The sequence below is a fragment of the Xenopus laevis genome, chromosome 5S (assembly GCF_017654675.1).
Source record: "Xenopus laevis strain J_2021 chromosome 5S, Xenopus_laevis_v10.1, whole genome shotgun sequence".
In the NCBI taxonomy this organism is placed as follows: Eukaryota; Metazoa; Chordata; class Amphibia; order Anura; family Pipidae; genus Xenopus; species Xenopus laevis.
The window spans coordinates 77672029-77681933 of NC_054380.1; the positions used below are offsets into that span (position 1 = coordinate 77672029).

Below are 9905 nucleotides of genomic sequence, written 5' to 3' on the forward strand. Positions count from 1 at the left end.
TCACAATTGTGCAAAAAGAATATGTTATATTTAAAAACACAGAACTGTAATTTGATCATGATGCAAAAAATCAGTAGCAAGCATGCAATTGCAAAAATGAATGTATATTTAATATATACAAGTTTCGGGATAAACAGATTGCATTAATAAATAAACATACAACTAACTATAGATCACAATAGCCTTTGATATTATGTCTGTCCAAGAAATCATCCAAGTCCCTCTTATAGTCATTAACTGAATCAGCATCACAACATCACCCGGCAGTGCATTCCACAACTTCACTGTCCTGACTGTAAAGAACCATATGCACTGCTGCAGGTTAAAATTCTGATGGTCGGTTTAGTATTTAGTAATGAAAATACTAACTTGCTTGACTGATGGGAATGTGATAGGGCCTTCTGATTGTAAGCTCCAATAGGACAGGGACTTGTGGGAATGTGATAGGGACCTTAGATTGTAAGCTCACTGGGGCAGGGACTTGTTTGAATGTGATAAGGACCTTAGATAGTAAGTTCCATTGGGGTAGAGACTTGTGGGAATGTGATAGGGACCTTAGATTGTAAGCTCCAATGGGGCAAGGAGTGATGGGGCCTTCTGATAGTAAGCTCCACTGGGGAAGGGACTAGTAGGAATGTGATAGGGACCTTAGATTGTAAGCTCACTGAGGCAGGAACGGTTGTGAATAAGATAGGGACTTTAGATTGTAAGCTCAATGGGCAGGGACTGATGAAAATGTGATAACACCTGGTATGCAAAATCCACACAACTGAAGCTTGAAAAGCAGCCCATGTGCAAATAAAGTAGGAAAATTACATTATACACACATTTTATAAACACCAGTACTCCGTAAGCTTTATGAATTGCATTCAATTTAATTAAATGGTAATTAATTGATTGAAAATTCATGTTATACTGCATTAATCAAGTAAAAAAATCATTGAGAATTTCATTTATTGTATCATTTTTATTTTAAGCAATCCCACCCAAGTCCCAGTAATATAATTCATATCACAGCTTCAACCAGATACAGACAGATAAAGCAACAACTGGAAAAGATTGGAGATGGTCAGCTTAAAAAAAAGTCCATGTGGGTTATGGGTGTAATTAAGGCCAACACAATTCATAGCCCATGCTCCCCCCCAGGGTGATTAAGGCCGACATAGTCCATGTGTGTCCCTCCAACCCCCCCTTAAATCTTTTGCTCACAAGCACTGTCTGTAGCTAGGCTGGCAGAAGAGAAGACTGCAATAATCACTTATCACTCGTTATCAGCACAAGTTACTTGCCCAGGCAGCCAAAACGATTGCAGCCAGCCAGGATCCACCCCTACCACACCAGCAGTACCGCTTAATCTCCCTCTTTGATGCGTCACGCACCTCTCTCTTCCCCCACGTGAAGGACGCCAGCCAGTCATCAGGCACAGACGGCACGCTGCACTGCGCACTGTCGCAGGCGCAGCACACGACACAACGGCACAGCAGAGTAAGGGTCTCAGGGAGCAGCTTTGCTGCTTCGGGAGTAGCCAGCCCAGGTGGAGTACCGGCACCGCTGACGCTGAGGGGCCCATTGATGTAGAAATAGTAAATGCAAAACTAGAGAACAAACCGGAGCGCTGGCAAAAAATAGATATTAGAGTGTGGTCGGACTCGTGGGGGCCTACAAGGACTGGGGCCCACCGGGATTTTTCCCGGTGTCCCGGTGGGCCAGTCCGACACTGTTTACATGATTTTCAATAGATTTAAAGGAGAAGGAAACCCCCTGGGCCAAAAACCCCTCCCCTGTGTTGCCCCCCCCTCCCTCCTCCCCCTGGCCTACCTGTCCCCCTGCGCAAATGCCCCTAACTTGTTACTCACCCCTCTGCGCAGGTCCAGTCCACGGAGTTCACAGGCGCCATCTTCTCCCACGCGGTCTTCTTCCTGCTTTGACTGGCGTCTTCTGGCGCATGCGCAGTAGGAACATTTACAGGTACGGATCTACTGCGCATGCGCCAAATGTCACAAAGTTTTCCGATTTCACTTCGTGACATTCGGCGCATGCACAGTAGATCCGTACCTGTAAATGTTACTACTGCGCATGCGCCAGAAGACGCCGGTCAAAGCAGGAAGAAGACCGTGTGGGAGAAGATTGCGCCTGTGAACTCCGTGGACAGGACCTGCGCAGAGGGGTGAGAAACAAGTTAGGGGCATTTGCCCAGGGGGATAGGTAGGCCAGGGGGGAGGAGGGAGGGGGGCAAAACAGGGGAGGGGGAGGGGTTTTGCGCCCAGGGGGTTTTCTTCTCCTTTAAGGGTATGAAGATCTAAATTACAGAAAGATCTGTTATCTGGAAAGCCCAAGGTCCAGAGCATTCTGGAAAACAGGTCTAAGGGCTCTTACACATAAGCGTTTTTACCTGCGTTCCGTTTTTCGGCATTCAGCCGCAGGGGAGCGCAGGAATAGACGCATTTCATTATTTCAAATGGGGCTGTACTCACACAGGCGCGTGTAGGCGCCGAACGCAGGAAAAATGCAGCATGTTGCGTCTCAACCTGCGTTCGGCGCCTACATGCACCTGTGTGAGTACAGCCCCATTTGAAATAATGAAATGCGTCTATTCCTGCGCTCCCCTGCGGCTGAACGCCGAAAAACGGAACGCAGGGGAGCGCAGGTAAAAACGCTCATGTGTAAGAGCCCTTATACCTGTACATAGAAAACCCTAAGATCAGCATAAAGTGATGACAGGTGTGGGAACATACTTAAAGGGGCACTATACCCCCCTGTTCAAAATGGGTTAACTAAATAGGGTTTATGTTAAACATGCTTTTTGCCTACTGATTTAGTCGTGAAATATCTATGTTTTTTGTTACTTCTTTAGCTAAATAAGGTAAACAGAGAAACCATTACTTTTCTATGTTTGGGCCCTGTTGCTATTTGAGATGGCATAAGAACATATGGAAGGCAACCGCAAGAGGCACACACACATATATATATACCAATACTGTGAAGTCATTATATGCTGCAAACAAAGGAAATGTGGCTGCCTATGGCCATATGTTACTGTCAACAAGAGGCTACAAATGCAAAACAATCATATGATTGAGAGGTGCAATAATGAATGTTTGAACACATGAGTAAATAAATGATTGAACCCAGAAGTGGAAAAGACCATTCAAACAAAAGTCAGAGCTAAAAACTTTCAATTGCTTGACTTTTTTTTCTTTTAACCCATTTCTGATATTTAGGTACAGGTATATGATGCGTTATCTGGAAACCCATTATCCAGAAAGCTCTGAATTATGGAAAGGCCATCTCCCATAGACTTCATTTTAATCAAATAAATCAAATTTTTAGAAATAATTTCCTTTTTCTCTGTAGTAATAAAACAGTACCTTGTACTTGATCCAAACTAAGATATATTTAATCCTTACTGGAAGCAAAACCAGCCTATTTGGTTTATTTAATATTTACATGATTTTCTAGTAGACTTGAGGCATGAAGATCCAAATTATGGAAAGATCCGTTATACAGAAAACCCCAGGTCCCGAGCATTCTGGATAACAGGTCCCATACCTATATAAAGTTAAATTTTTCACCTTCTTATGCCTCCCTGGAGCACCAACCCTGTAACTGTAATTTAGTATATTAGCTGATAAATTTATTATCTTTGGCCCTGCTGAGCATAATGCCTAAAGGTGGCCATAAAATGGGAGATCCGCTCGTTTGGCGATGTCGCCAAACAAACGGATCTCTCCCTGATATGCCCACATTGAGGGCCCAATATGATCAGAATGTTATCTGATCAGAATGGAAGCAATATGGGCGGTCGGATCACGGGAATGCATCGACATCTGGCCGACTTTCGGGCAGATATTGTTTGGGGATGCCCGTTGGATGGCCCGTGTATGGGGGCCTTTAGTTCCCTTAGGGTGATGGCACACTGGCCCCTAGTTTCTTTCGCACTGGCAGTAATCTAAACTGCTGGTGGACAGACATACCTGCTGCTGATTATGTCATGTTTATGTAGTAGCCCAAAGTTGGCTCACAAGAGAAACTTCAAGATACTTAGAAATAGGAAGTGAAATGTATGGTGATATAGATTACTGCTGATGGGAAGAAAACTAGTCATCTTCTGTCTTCCACAGTAGGGCAGATAAACCACGGGTGACAAAATGTCCTATGTGCCATCACCCTTGGGACAGATGTTACAATTGAACAAATTACAATTGAACAAATATTAAAAAATTTTTTTGGTGTACAGTATATACTCGAGTATAAGCTGAGTTTTTCAGCACTCAAAAAAACTTATACTCGAGTCATTACGGTACTTAAAAAAAAAAAAAAAGCTGCTCTCCTTCTGCAGCTCCCCCAGTGGCGGAACTACCAGGGGTGCAAAGGGTGCGGTGCCCCTGCACCCTTTATAGGGCCGCCGAGTCCCAAGAAAGAAATTTAAAAAAAAAACTTTTAAATAGGTGGCGAGCTGAGTGTGACGTCACTGGCAGAGCGCTACATGCAGGCCCAATCGTCCAATCAGGATCAACGCAATTGAAGGAACCCGGAAAAGCTTTGTGGTTCTTCCTCCACTAATGTCCCCTCACGCCTGCACAGCAGCAGGAGATAAAGTGGCTCAGACTCCGAGATTGTATCTTCAGTTCCTGCTTGTGATCTCCGGGAGCGGGGGCTGTGCAGGTAGGTGAGCGAGTGCACGGGCTGCCGATCTCCCCAGGATCACCTTGCGTTGCACAAGCAGGAGGTGGGGGGAGGGTGGAAGGCCAGCCGCCAGCTGGTTCCACACACACTCACGCGGGGATCAACCGGCTATTGTGCACCCCAGCATCTGCAGCACAGGAGGGGTAGATGGAAGTGCGAACTAGGGGGAGAGTGCGAACTAAGGGCACGGGGTGGGGAGAGATTTGTCAGTTGCAAACAGACCCATGTGGTGTTGCTCCGGCCATACTGCAAATCTGGGAGCAGCCAACAGGCACAACACTGGCACAAGTACAGGGATAAGGTGGCTGCTCCTCTCATCTGCCCCCTCCCTGGCTGCTGCTAATGGGGATTTACCCCTGTGCTGGTGTCACTGCTGTACCATCTCTATGCGCACGCACACCACCTGCTCCCCTGATCTCCTACCATTTACATGGCAATAGGCCTGGCGTGGGGCCTATTTGTGTTGTAGGGAAAGGCACACATGGACTATTCTGCTCAAAGAAAATGTGACCCTGCAGGCAAAAGTATAGTATAGGCTTATACTTGAGTCAATACAGGTTCCCAGTTTTCCTAGGTAAAATTAGGTACCTCCGCTTATACTCGGGTCGGCTTATACTCGAGTATATACGTTACTATCTGAAAACACCAAAACTGAAAAAAGTGGAAAGTGAACTACCCCTTTAAGACTAATGTACTTCAGCATCAGTGATGACATATCACACTCACTGAAACACATACGCTAACCAACGGCAAGCAAGCCATGTATAAGAGCCTCCCTTAGGTAGTATTTAGAATACCTAAATAGCTCCTTTAGTTGTATGCAATAATACTTAAAATGGTTGTTCACCTTCCACACACTTTTTTTTTTTAGTTCAGTTGTTTTCAGATTATTTGCCAGATATAAAGACTTTTTTCAATTACTTTATATCTTATTTTTTTTTACAGTTTTTCCCAAAATTTAAGTTAAAAGTTGAATGTTCCAGTCTGAAGTGTTTCAGTCTGGCAGCTCAGTGATCCAGGAGTATCTGAACTCTTACAATTTACTACATTTAGTTGATACAATTAGTTGATACTAATTCTAACAGCTGCCTTTAATGAAACTCAGGGATTCTGCTCAGCAGGGATAAAGATAACAAATGTATTAACTAATGTATCAATTTCGAACAGTTAAAGTGTCAGTTACACTTCAATATTAGAAAAAAGGTCACAAATAAAAAATAGAAAGTAATTGGAAAAAAGTATTTATATTTGGTGAACTGTCTGAAACCAACTGAACTGAAAAAAAGTATTTGAAAGTGAACAACCCCTTTAAATACCTAACGAATCTAATAAAATCACATGCAGTGTGATCTCTTGGTTTTCAGATAATCAGAGGAAGCTGGAAATCACACTTTGGAAATTGGATTTGATTATAAGGGAGTCATATGGGAGAAGGACTATCTGTAATTCTGAGCTTTCTGGATAACAGGTTTCCTGATAATGGTTCCCATACCTGTACCATGAATTTATCTTGTTTTGCAAACAGGCAGGTCTGAACATATCGATTTGCCTTAAATCCTGATGTCTGTGTTTAGTCAACCTCACAATAACAACAGAACAGAAAGATAAATGTTCTGTTTCCAGACATACATCTTTAAATGCATGGTCGTCCTGTTGACCAATCTTTCCAACAAATGATCATATTCATCATTGTATACATACAATGATCAGTTGTACAACCTGTTTATTGGCTATACAGAAATGCACGTACTGGATACCTTTACTTGGCTAGTACTGTATACTGTGCCAGAACGCTATGCATTAATACAATCTTTTCAGACAAATATTATTAGGAAGACTATGAAGATTTCTTTTTTTTAATTACTTATATTAGATATTATTAGGAAGCTTGTATACTGTACATTACCATATAATTAAAAACTACAATAAAGTAGTTTGCAGTAGAACACTGTATTACTGTATTTAAAAAGGGTATTTTTATAACCCAGACATGTTCTTTTGTGCAGCACTATTTCTATCAATAGAGAAGTACTGTTCCATTCCAATATGCACAAAAACATACAATTATAACAGAGTCACTTCAAAACTGGATCAAAATATCTAATAAACTAATCTAATATAATAGCTTAATACCCTAATTAATGGTGGTAAATACCAGCATATTAAAAAAAAAAAACTCACAAAAGATCTGCCAATGATGTATACCTGGAAGAGGAAAGTTAAAAGTATGGAATCTCACTTCCTTTGATGTTACAAAACCTGCTCTGCTGTCAAAAGTCTGCAGATGCTGCAACTTTCGGAAGGGCTGGCCTGCAGGCACTAACCTCCCAACATAATGAACAAAATATATGTGCACTGACTGGTTTATTTCTGGTGTATTGTTAGGTGTGTACAGACAAAGGCAATGCAGGATTTCTATTTTAAAAAAAGTTGAAATTACGACATCACTAGCACCTACGTACAATGAGGTGCTGTCTGTCACAATGTAGGCTGAGCTGTGTTTTTCACCTGAGAAGGTAGGTTTCCTGTGTGGATAATGTGCTTGGCAGGGACACTTATCAGGAGGTTTAGTTGCAGAAGAAACTGCTGTCAAACATGATACTTGCCTACTATCTCTTCTTATGAGTATATGAACTCCGAGTGGTGGCTACTCTACAATTGCTTAATTCCCCTTAAGCTTTATCAGAAACCTAATTCTAATTCATGTGTACACCCAAAATGAAACTATATTTATCCTTGCCTAGTCATTCATTTTCCAGTTCAATAAATGTAATTCTAAACACAGATTTTGCAAATGAATCATTGAAAGGATCCAATATTGGCAAACCAATTGGCAAACTTTAAATGAGTGACTTTTAATAGTTTAGCCAGTTTGTTAATTAGTAGCAGAATGGATTACATCCGCAGTCACCCTTGTACTCTTAAAATGATCAACTTAATCTGTAGCCTTTATGGCTCGGCTGAAACTACAACAGATAGAAATGTCTAGCAGAGATGTGTATCATTCATATGCACACCTATCCTATACAGGCCAGTGGTTTGATGCAAATAATACAGAAGCTGAAAACATTTAGCATTTCCCTCTCCTTACATTACCACATTAAGCAATTCATAAGGAAAGCTTCTATTTCCTTAAGGATGTCCTCTATATTTTATGCAAGGACAAAGCAAGAAGCAATATCTGGCATAGATAGGGATAGTAAAGATAAAGTTAAGAGACTAGTGCAGTAATATAAGGAAGGGAAGATGTGTCAGTCTTATAACAGACAAAAAAACTGAGTTAAAGTTATTAGACCACAGTGGATACGCCTGTATCAAAGTTCATAAGGAAGATAAAAGCTTGTATAGCGCTCCTTGGTACAAGAATAAACCTAAACGTAATTGATCATAAAATAAAAAAGGATTGTTTAATTACTTTTGTGGCAGCTGTATTACTCGTGGAATAAGGGCTCATCTAGCCAGGAAATATGGAATCTCTAAGTCTTGGAGAACATACCCATGGGTGAATAACCTGCACTTAGAGGTGTGGCTGCCAGGAAGCCAACATTTACCCTTTTCAACCCTCACCACTTCATTACTACAGAAATATAAAGCTCATGCGCTTAGCTTGCTAGCAAAGAAAGAAAGGTCCAACAGGGCCTGACCTTGTATATAATTTATACCAGCACCAATATACATACACAGCAATCATATTCACTGGGCAAATCCTCAAGAAATTCATTTTACCAAAGACACTAATATTCTATGAAGTGTAGCCACATCCACCAAACTGTAATGAAAGTTAACCTGGAGCTGGAGGCAGCAGAGCAGGGATGCCCACAGTACAGCAAAGCAGCCGCTAAACTACACTTCCCATAATCCCCTTAAATGTAATAGGGCAAAGGATGCTGTGGGTGGAAGTTGATACTGAGGGACAAATGCATGGAACAGAGCAATTTCAGACAGGACTTCCCTCAGAACTAGTTAGTGAAAGGCCAGTGACATCTCTGGGGGAGGCTTTGCTAGCGGGGAATCAGGGAAGTTCCATATTGATCCCTGAGAGGCAGAGGAAACATCCAGGAAGAGAGTGTGAGAGAGAGAGATAGGGGGGAACCATCAGGAGAGAGAGAGAGAGAGAGAGAGAGAGAGAGAGAAAGGGGACCATCAGGAGAGAGAGAGGGGGGACCATCAGGAGAGAGATAGGGGGAAACATCAGTAGAGAGAGAGGGGACCATCAGGAGAGGGAGGGGTGGGGGATCTGGCGGCGCACAGAAAACTGGCCAAATTACTGACAGCTCCAGTGCTGCGTCCTAGATACAAGGTAAAGTTATGGAAGAGCAGATCCCTGCGAAGGGGGGGGTAGGGGATGTAAGAGGACGCAGTGCAAAGATCAGAACTGTTTATCCCCGGCCTCTACTGCACCGGGACTCTCCATTCTCTCACCTTGAGCTTCCCTTGCAGCCCCAAACACACTCCGGCCAACAGCGTTATGATGCGCGGCCGACAAGGTTCCGAACACCGGACTCGCTCTGGCTCTAACCCCAAACTCCTGCTCAGCCGGGCAGCTAAAACTCCCCTTAACTCACCGCCCAGTGCTGGAGCCCAGCCACTGCTAACGTCACCAGGCGGAGCCAATCCCACATTGTGACCAGGAAGGGAAGGCGGGGCCAGATCTCAGCACCTGGACAGGGACAGGGAGGGGAGTGGCCTCACCCAGTACCAGTTGCTTATGTCTGTGTGCGCTACTCTGGTGGCATGGGGTGGGTCTTGCTGTGACTGGCAGCTGCCTCTACCACGTGACCTGTGACCTGCTGCAGGTCGGAATGGGAGTCAAAATAGGCCCTGGCATTCCAAGTACGAAGAGGACCAATCAGCTCCCCACCAGCCCACTAAATAGTAATTTCCTATGGCATCTTATGGCAGCCCTTGTGGCATTTGCCAGAACCCATAGATAGCCAGTCCGGGCCTAACCTGGTGCAAGGGGGAAACGTGTATGCTAGTGTTCCCCGCTTGGTTGGAATTGCTCTGCAGCAATGAAGGTACATATGTGGCTATAGGGTAGGGCAGATATGGCAGCCACCTGATGTTGGAACAAAATTGTCTATATGAAAATGAGGATCCCTGGCATGGCTATTGGTTTACTCGCAGTGGGCTCCGGTTATAAGGAATTGGGCATTACTGGGCTACAAGAGGATTACTAACAGGCTAATTAAACCATTATACTTGCACAACACATACTC

General features: G+C 43.4%; 1 protein-coding gene across 10 annotated transcripts in view; it reads right to left on the reverse strand.

Annotated features, from left to right (window-relative positions):
- The window catches only part of myo6.S (myosin VI S homeolog), a 146310-nt gene extending 136961 nt beyond the window's left edge, over positions 1 to 9349 (reverse strand). For 9 of the 10 annotated variants that reach the window (XM_041564666.1, XM_018265488.2, XM_018265487.2 and 6 more), the window contains exon 1: positions 9109 to 9245. The gene's annotated coding sequence lies outside the window, so the exon portion shown is untranslated. The other variant, XM_018265481.2, reaches the window with a different exon arrangement.
- Positions 9350 to 9905: the final 556 nt, after the last annotated feature.